Raw genomic sequence first — 10,522 nt, forward strand, 5'->3', positions numbered from 1 at the left:
AGGGGAGAGGGTACGGAATACAGCCGACTATTCTTTTGTTTTTATTTAGAGCAACATTGTGTTATGTTATGTACGTATACGTAGTACTTGCTACGTTTCCAATTTAAAAAATAATTTATATATAAGTTCAAAATGTTTAGTTAATTAACACCATCAAAATTTATTTAAAACTGTAGTAGAAACTCTTTTTTAAATTATCATTAAAACATGAAAAACATTTCAAATATAGTAATAAATAATAAAAAAAAACACATCTCTCTGAAGAGTTTCAACATTTTACTCGCAAAGTTGTTATTTCCGTGCGTACAAAAACATTCGAAAAAATAGCACTTTTACAAATCGCTCGTACTTTCGTGACATCATTTTACAAAATAATAGGTGTACTTACACGTATATCATAATAAAAATAAAGAGAATGGGCGATACAATATCGGGGCGAGCCCGGGGCGATGAAAAATAAATAAAAATTGTACTGCGGGAGCGCTCTGGAAAAATTACGACGGTACTCTCTACTATGGGGAAAAGCTATTATATTTTTATTGTATATCTGCAAATTAATTTAAGGGTGAATTGCTTTCTTAAATATTTCCTATATTCAAGTATTTTGGAGAATAAGAAATATTTTAGTTATAACTCTTTTTATATTTAGGAATAAATATAAATAATATCTTTATTGTGAATAAATTTAAACATTCAAAATATAAGTAATTTATAATTTAGGCAAAGACAAAACGCTTTAGTATCTATCTCTTTTTCTCTGTTTTACAAACTTCTTTTGTTTATTAGTTTGAATAAATAAATAATCACTATTTACATATATTTTTACAGGTATATTATCTTCTTTGAACACACTAATTTTTTTATCGTTTTGCATCATATCATAAGATTTTAGGACGTAAAATTTACGAGGGCTAATGACACCGGCCGAACGAAGCGCGAATCGGTAGGGGCGGCGATATTTCATCATTTTCGCGCTTTTTAGCTCAATAAATTATTTTTTCCCTACCTTAGCTCGACCAACCTTGTCTAAGAAAAGTAATGCTCTGAATTTAAATTACGGTTTGAATAAGTTATTTTACACTTACCAAAGAGGTTCTATTCAAATATCTTATTATTGTATACCAATATAATATGTATCTAAGTTCACTACACACATGAGACATGCATAAGCTTAGAATAAATGTTTAAATTTAATTAATTAGTACATTTATTTAAAAAAAATTTAGATAACAAAAAATATTAAAAGAAGATAGATAAATAATATTGCAATAACGGAATTCTAAATTTAACCCTTGACTTTCAATGGTGACAAAACGACTCTCTCGTAAAGTAGGGAGCGGCAAGTATTTTGGCAGATGTGACAATTACAACAAAAGTCGGTTTCGATTGCGGCTGAATACAGAGAGATAATGCTTTAAATGATTCACGATTATCTTGCCCATCACTTCTTTTATCGCTACAATTTTATATTTGTTTTAAAAGAATAAAACAGAACAAAAATTGAAAGAACTGATAAGAATGCTAACGACTTTTAGCAATTATAAATTTCTAACAGAAAAAAAATTAAAAACGAATCCAGATTAATGAAAATACTTTTAAATATAGACTACAGAATATGGTTTATCTAATTATTTTCTCATATTATGATTATATTTATTTGTCTATTATTTTAGTCATAGTTATTTTTATTATTTGTCATATCTGTTTACACATAATAATTTTATTGTATTATCTGTGTTGCAACTTCAATATTATAAAGGGACAAATGTAGCCGAAATAAAGATATCTGATAAGAATAATTGAAACATGTGTCGCGGTGCTGTCACAATAGAGTATTGTTTACTGGTAACAGTGACAAAACTATTATCTGTTGATCTAATAAAGGCTTTAAACTTGACACCTTGCACTTTACACTAATAATAACGAGTATAAAATCCCTGTGTATTTATTATAAAAAAATGCTTTTAATTTAAATTTGTAGTTTCTTTTTGAACTTTAGATTTAATTTTACATGGAAGTCTTAGGGTTGATTGTGCAATGGACCGAAACGTCGATGAAATTTAAAGATTGTGGATGGCTTTTGAATTGTATTCAGACTTAATTTCCTGTATACGATGTATGAAATAAATAATAATAATTATGTTATTCAAATAAATCTTATTTTAGTTTTGAAAATATGTATAAATAAAAAAAAACATTTAATTTAATATGACGATAAGAAATAAAGTGGGTACTTTTTATGTAACTGTTTTTTTTTAATTTTGTTTATTAACATTTTTTATCTAAATCATTGAAGTCTAAAGCTTATTATACTATTTTTTAATTACTTAAGATTATATAAGATACATTTAAAAATTTGTTCTTTCAGCAAAAATAACGCGGATTACGCCTAGTATTCAATTGCAAAGTCATCCAACAACAGGTCACCGTGTCTCGCGAGACAGACTCCCTGACGACCCATAAGCGTTAACTAGCGCATCTGCCCACATCTACAATCAACTATAGTGTGCTCGAGTAAATATGATATTTGAAAGGATTCGGTGTTCCATTTTCAATTTACGTGATTATTTAAATTGCTTTATCAAGCACTTTATTCTATATACAGCTATATTTATAAATAAAATGCTAGGTTCTCAGAAACATTTTATATTTTTTAAATAGCAAAAACATAAAAAATTGTAATTTACAATTACAACAACTGTATTTAGTAAACATCTCGTTGAGTTTTGACTGAGTGTCGGTTCTTTTCAGGTCTGAGGTGTTTTTCTGCTGGTAGATTTTATTCTTATCAATCAATGTAATGTTTCGATTTCGAGTGACTATTGACCACTAAAGTTCTACATTTATATATGTATGGGATACATGTATCAAAATGGCGTATCACCGTAAGTCACTTGTCAACATTTCACGAGTGAGATACGAAGATAATTCTTAAAGAATCTCACTGCTGTTCTGCTTCTTGGTTCGTACCGTGAAGCAATGTTACCTTAAATCTATCTCAGGAGAGAGAATAACGCAAATAGAATGATTCTACATTGAAATAAAACTAGTTTTTAACGGATATTAACGTCGGGATGTTAAAATAATTAATATACGCGATTAAATCCGTTAAAAACTAGTTTTATTTCAGAATGATTCTAATTGGATAATTGTCCTGTATTGTTATACAGTGCTGAGAAAGGCGCGGAGAAAAAATAAATTTTCTACTAATTTAAAACATTACTACAATCCTCGTAGTAGATTTATATTTTTTACTTATTATATTATTTACTTGTGTTCTTGACTGTCTGTTTTTATACTTATTTATTTATAAACTGTTTTCAATTGATTTTAAATAAGCTTCTTTGAGGTATTTTTTTTGTAAACTATGTTTTAGTATATAATTTTGTAAATTGTAATTTTATATGAATTTTAAGTTTACAAAGTTGTGTCGAGCAGTTTGTATAGAATATAATCTCTATTTTCAATAGAGTTGGGCATAAAGTTAAAGAAAATCATAGATATTCTTCGTGAAAACTCGACCACCGTATTAACAGCATTAACAGGATAAAAAATACTATGTAAATATACTCAGATGTTATTACTTATATTTGCACCGTAAACATTTGATGCGATATGTTATAAATTTTCAAAAAAATCTCAATTTAATTCTGGGTTAATGGGTCATAACTTTCCCTTCCGTCTCTATCATGGCTCTTTCAGATCCACCCCTACATATACTGAGGTAACACAGCTATATACAATACTAATTTATAACTGTGGATTCATCCGTTGTATGTTTATTAAGAAGTCGTCATTTCATATCCATCGATTAGTTATTATTAAAAAGTTTAATCAAAATATTGTAATTCGTTTTTCAGTATAACTCAAACAGACTGACAGATGTTTTCTTATTTAATATTTTGATTAAAAATAATTAAAATATTTTATAACACATGCACCTATGTATGTATGAGACTCCAAGTCTTCTTCGTTACAGCATTTAAACAGTTACTTTTTTATTTTATAATAAGCTAATGTATTAAGTTCTTCATAATTGGCGATATTTAAAAGCAAATTACATTCAGAGCCAAGAGCGACCTTTCTGCTTTAATAAGTCGACGTGACATACTTATTCTATAACAACATAAATACTTACGTTATTTAGCATAAAATATGCATTTGAAGATATCAAATTAGTTTCTCTATAATCGTCAGTAATTAAAGCAATACAAATAATTACTAAGGAGCAAGCATCGTTCAATTTATTTGTCTAACAAGTTCTAACGTACTTATTCTATAAAATTATTATACGTATTAAATTTGAAAGGAATAATTATTGTAATTATTTAATTTTGAACTTTTGTTACCAATCTGAGAGTTTTGTGCCGACCCACCTAGACAGGCACCACCACAACATTTTCTACCGATTAAAAGAAATACTTAGTACTTTTATCCGGCTTGAAGAGTAAGTGAGCCAGTGGAATTCCAGGCACATGGTACTTATGTACCATTTGCATTTTAGTATTCAAGGTTGGTTGTACATTGGGTTGGTACATTGACGATATAAGTGATGGTAACCATTGCTTACTGTGCCACCATATAGGGGCGGGTGGTGACCTCTTAACGTCTGGTCTGTTGCCAGTATGTCTACCTACTTTATACATAAAATAATCTTTAGAAAATTACAAATGATCATTGCTCAAAAATATTTTATTAAAGTAACTTAAAATTGATTCGATGTCATAGCCATTAATTGTACGAACGGAAATTGCACAAACAGAACAATTCATCAAAGTTATTTAGATATTTGACAAGGCAGCTTGTCATACCGTCAAGTAAAACACATAAATTATGCTCTACATTTATGTTTTCTTGTTTTATAGCTTTAAACTAGTTATCTGCCCCGGCTTCGCACGCGTAGATTAACGTCCACATAAAATGTGTGTATCATAATAACTGGATTGCTTATCGCGACACACGTCACTTAAGAGACCAGTCGTTATAATTTTAGACAATTTATACAAAACCTTAATTAATTAGACGCTTAAAAATTCTTCCGAATCACTCTTAAGTGAAAACCGTTTTAAAATCCATTCGGTAGTTTTCTATCACGATCACACCGACAGACAGTGGTGGAGCTGTGATAATATGTAGTACTGTGTCTAGTTATGGTATTACTGTCTCCTCGGTCTTCATATCTTCATACTATAGTTTATGAATCATATTCAGGGTCAGATCAATGAGTGAAGTTGAAGTAAAGCTGTTGATTCTCTTGTTGAACACGCTTTTCGGACGTATTTTACCGGATTGGTAGTGTAAGGGAAGGGAGCGTGTTATGTTTGCGCACATATTTGTGCGTATAGGTATATACTGCAAAGTCTACTAGTCCCTTGAAAAAGACCGTGGATTGAAAGATGATCCATCATGTTAGTTCTATTAAACGGTATCGTATATCAAGATTATCCGTTTTGGTAAAAGTCCAGACGTTACAATAATTAGGTACGTATCTATTGTGTCTAGTACTGTCCCTGAAAGTGTTAAGCAGATACATTATGTGTAATTTTCTTCGCTTGCTACGATATTTTAAACGTAAAACAAATTAAAATTAGTCTTTTCTAAAAATATTGCAATAACAGAATAGTGAAATGGGGAAGTTTAAACTAAGAGAGCACGTCGAAAATAATTAGGTATTCGAGAGCATCCAGAATACTTCCCTCGAACGAAGCCACATCCCCAACCTCCCCTTTTCCCACCCGTTCTGGGGGGAAGCTATTAAGCCAAGCCAAAACTAATTTAAATTAAATCCTAGTGAATTACCCGAGGAGGAAATTGTCGAGCGTACCCTCGATGCTCTCAGAGATGTACGCTCAAGAGGAAAAATGTTATAAGTTTAATAATTTTTGTATAATTGTTATTTTTTAACAAATATTTCGTAAACAATTTAAAAAAAATGAAAAAATGTACAAGTGTCTTAAAAAAACAGAAAAAGAGTGTAATTTCGGGATGTGAGCAACTGTAAAAATATTACAAAAAGTAATTTCACTTGTCTCAAAACGTTTCACAAGGAGTCTCGTGTTTCGTTATCTTAATAATTTATCATTGTTATTTAAACTGTTTATTACAATAAATAAAAAAAGTTAAAATCAACGCCAAACCTTTCGTACTTTAATGTAATAAAGCTAAATTAAGGATAGAGATGAGCAAGGTCATATACAAAATAATTAAGAAAGTAATTAGTACGTTATATAAATTAGTAGAAAATAAAAATGTTTTTTCTCAATGTTTGTCTCTACGAGTGTCCCGCCTATATTGCTTGCGGGCGGCGTTGTCCGGACTCGGGGCGCGTTATATGTACCATTTGAATATTATCTAAGTCTTCACCCCGGCCTCCCCGGGTTTAGACGAGCGAGCCTCAAGCTTAATTAATGCAAATTTCAGTGCTAACAAGATTATGAATCCGACCGCTTTTTGAGCGTACACTTAAGCAGCGTGTTACTTAAATGGCTGTATCTGCATATTAAGGGTGAAAAACTTGAATAATTTCGTACCTCCGCGCATTTTCATACGAGTTATGGCCTATTATGAAAAAAGTTGAACGATCTAAAGACATATGAAGGGTGTGCGTGATTATAATACGAACATCGCGACTTATATGCTAAGCAGCGAATATTGCGATATATATAGATAGGTACTACTCGTGTTATTTTCTTCTATTCTCATATTATATTTAAAACATTATTCTTTGTTTTAACACAAATATGATTATCACCAAACTTCTAAGGCTGTTGATTAATTATCAAATTTTTGTCAACTAGACTACCGTCGGTCTATTAGTTTCACTACGAAAATAATGTTTAAATGGGTTGTATATTTAATTTTCACGATAATTCTTTGATTTTATTTATTAAGCCGATGCGCAAACACCACGTGATTGTTAGTAGTCGTCCCACATATACATTTACTACTTTAAAACGTGTTTAGCGGCTTAAACACGAGATAAAACACGAGAGAACTTAAGATGTTCTGTCAAAACTACTAGTAAATGATATTCACGAGTAGAAATCAAGTGATAATGAAGATTAAAGAACGAGTTCACTTACAGTCCAGGTGGACTGCTTAGCTAATTAGCAGCTAGTTTTGCAAAAGTGAATAAAATATAGATCTCTACTCTCACTAAAATGTGCCTCGCCAGGATACGTTATCAAATTGTGTAAGTAAGTGACGTTTGTGTTTATATTTAAGATATATTAGTGTGCGTGACACGACTAAGAGTGAAGAGAGCAAAGAATTACAAATCAGACTAATGTTTTTTTTTGGTATTTTATAAAAAATTCATTAATTTAACATGTAGAGACGCGTCTTCGCGATTAAATAGATTTATAAATAAATTCAATATTACTAATAATATATCCTCGTATGTTTTAAGATTATTGACCTCTAATTCAAATTTGAAAGCGATTAACAGTCGAAAGCGATTACCAAAATGTTAGTTTAACCCTTCGATTCCCAGGAAGTCTGGGCGTGACGGAACACCGTCACATCAATCATCGCAATTTTAATTTTAAATCAATTGTAGCCGCGTGCCCGCCATCCATCTTGCTTTATCAATAAAAAACATTAGCAATGAACCGGTTAACATTGTGACGCGCGGAAATGAGAATCGTGATGTACAGTCCGAATCAATAATATCAACTCATTTAGATACATCTAATAATATTATTATTGAGAAAGTGTTCGTTGGTTTATTGTTTTATGCAGCAACGGAGTGACCTCTCGGCTTCTATAAGCTACAGATTGACATATAGGTTATGTCAATGTCAATTAAAACCACAGGAATAGTAAAGAATAACTACTCATTAAATTTAAAGTGGATATAAGTAGTTAAGTGAAATAATATTATATTATAAATAAAAATATATTAATCAAGAATTTTTTTTAGTCTATATAAGACCAGCAATTCAATCGCATTACAGAATATGTAAATCATTGGTATTTTTATACATTTGATTGCAAAAATTTAAAGACATATTTATATCCTAAAAATTTAATTATTCAATTATTAATATACATTATATAATCATTGAACTTATAATTGTGAAATAGCTATATCGTAAGTATTTAACTGACTGTACTTATTAAAAGTTTTTTGCTAAAATAAGACTAATTGAAAATGTTTAAGTTTCTTTGGAAAAACTAGTCACGAATGTCTCATTGTTATTTGACGATGAGTGATTTTACGGTAAATTTAGAATTAAAGTTAAGTTGATAAATAAAAACGAATATATATAAGTATATATATATATCTTCTTTTTATATATTATATTTTGATTTATTCCAAGATCGAATATTGTATTTTTTTGCACTAGCATATAAGTTACATAATAATATACTATTAAATTTCTGAGTAAAATGACAATATATCGGCCACAAAAGTTATCACTAAAGTAAGGCTGAAGGTTATATTAGAATGCAAAGTTTAAAGCTTTCATCATTTGTACATAAACATAATATTCGCTCGTTCTTTTCTCTGTCCAACGAGGGCAGTTGGACTATTTGGGGTCGGCGCTGCATGTATTTTCCCTCCATTCTCCTCTATTATTCGCCACCTTCCAGTAACGCAAAGCATATTTGTTATGTTATATATATTGTACCAACAGTTTTCTTGACATATTGTTGTTGCTGTTACACTGCAAAGTCGGTATTACAACAAAACCACTAACAACATAGCCTGACCAGACTTGGTGTGCTCACGCTGTGATGATAAACTTAAACACAATATTTAAATATGTTTTTAATTATTAACAAAAAGGTTATATTGATTTTTTACGAGAAAAAAAATAGATACTCATTAAAAATTTAAATATGCGTTTTTTAAATTAAACTCAAACAGTTCAACTACTAAAACAAATTGTAATTTTTTATATGTTTTTACATCACAAACTATTAGAGTAATAATATATTTAATGTTTTATTTATGTCCTCAGTATCAGTATTATATATTTAGTACATATAAAAGAGCGAACTCAATTGTCCCTGGCTTCGCAATCATCAATCAAACGTCACAGTGACATTTCCCGACGGCTTGTCTTATTTCCGTATTGAAATAATTTATTAACATTATCAATATGACTTTTATATAGCAACATTGACACTTTAAAGTATAGTCGATATTTTTTTATGCAGCAACACCAACATTCTAAGCGTTATGAAAATAATATGTATATTTTTAACAAAAAATACGTCTGTTCTGAGTAAACGGAATTAGTTTAAACTGTTGTATTTTTGCTTATTTAATTTTTATCATCATCACACACAGGGCTTTTTTTTAAATAAAAGTTAACAGCTAATTTTCGGATATTCACACAGCAATATTTACTATTACTGCGTTTCATTTTTAAAGAAGATTGAGGTAATTGAAGCCACAAGATATATCTTAGATGTCATGGCTGGTGGCTTGGAGACAGACAGATAGACAGACATGTGTGTCAAAGGTGAGTGAAAGTATTTAGGCACCATGACCATATCACATGGACACTGTCTTTTTAATTTAATTAACGAAAAAGTTATCTTAATGTAGGTGATAATGACTCTGAGAATATTCAGTCATTATCTCCTACATGGACATAAGACTTAAACAAACATCGACGACAAAAATATTAATTAACCGGGATTGACCCTGTAAACATTAACTTAAGGGTTGAATTCCCATTAAGTATGACATATATTTTGAATTAAAATAAACGTGTTATTCCTGAGGAGCGAGTGGCGTATGATATAAAGGAGAATGATACATCAATAAAACAACTAAATCGGCCATTCAAGGCAGACAATAAACGCTTCGTGTCTCGACGTAAGCCGCGGCGTAATGAGGAGTAACGGCGGACGTGCATGGCCCGCCTAATGTGTTGGTTGAGACGGAAATATATTACATACATACATTAGAATGAGATGGATGTATGTACAAACTGAATCGGAGATGGATGTTACAGTGAATGTTTGTTAAGGCGTTTGCTTGTTTATTGTGATTAGCAAGTCTTGTATTAGAAGTTATATGCGGAAAACATTTTATTATTTATAATTATATTTATTTGAGTTCTATGTGTTGAGTTATTTTTGAATTGGTTGTTAGTTAGAGTCGACGAATGACGACAGCGGCCACATGTTAGTGGTCGATGGAAAAAATTAAATGTGAATAAGATAAACAGTTTATATTGCAATTGCTTTAAAGTAACATATATTATATATATGATACAAATAAAACCTTTTCAGATGCACATAATATACCTAAATTAAAAATTCAAAAATGCACGTCTCATAATGCTCATTGAACCGAAAAAAATAACAATTCTCCTTATTGTCAAATCTCAAAATTATACGAAAAAATATAGATGTACCTAAAATACAAGCCTTTTAGTTTTTTATTAAATATAATTAAGCGGCACTGAGTATGATAGCTATTCGCAGTAGGGGTTACAATTACTGAAACGAATTTACCAAAAAAAATAAAAATTTAAGTCAGTTTTTAGAGTTTTCTTTCGCA

The sequence above is a fragment of the Vanessa atalanta genome, chromosome 8 (genome assembly GCF_905147765.1).
Source record: "Vanessa atalanta chromosome 8, ilVanAtal1.2, whole genome shotgun sequence".
Taxonomy (NCBI): Eukaryota; Metazoa; Arthropoda; class Insecta; order Lepidoptera; family Nymphalidae; genus Vanessa; species Vanessa atalanta.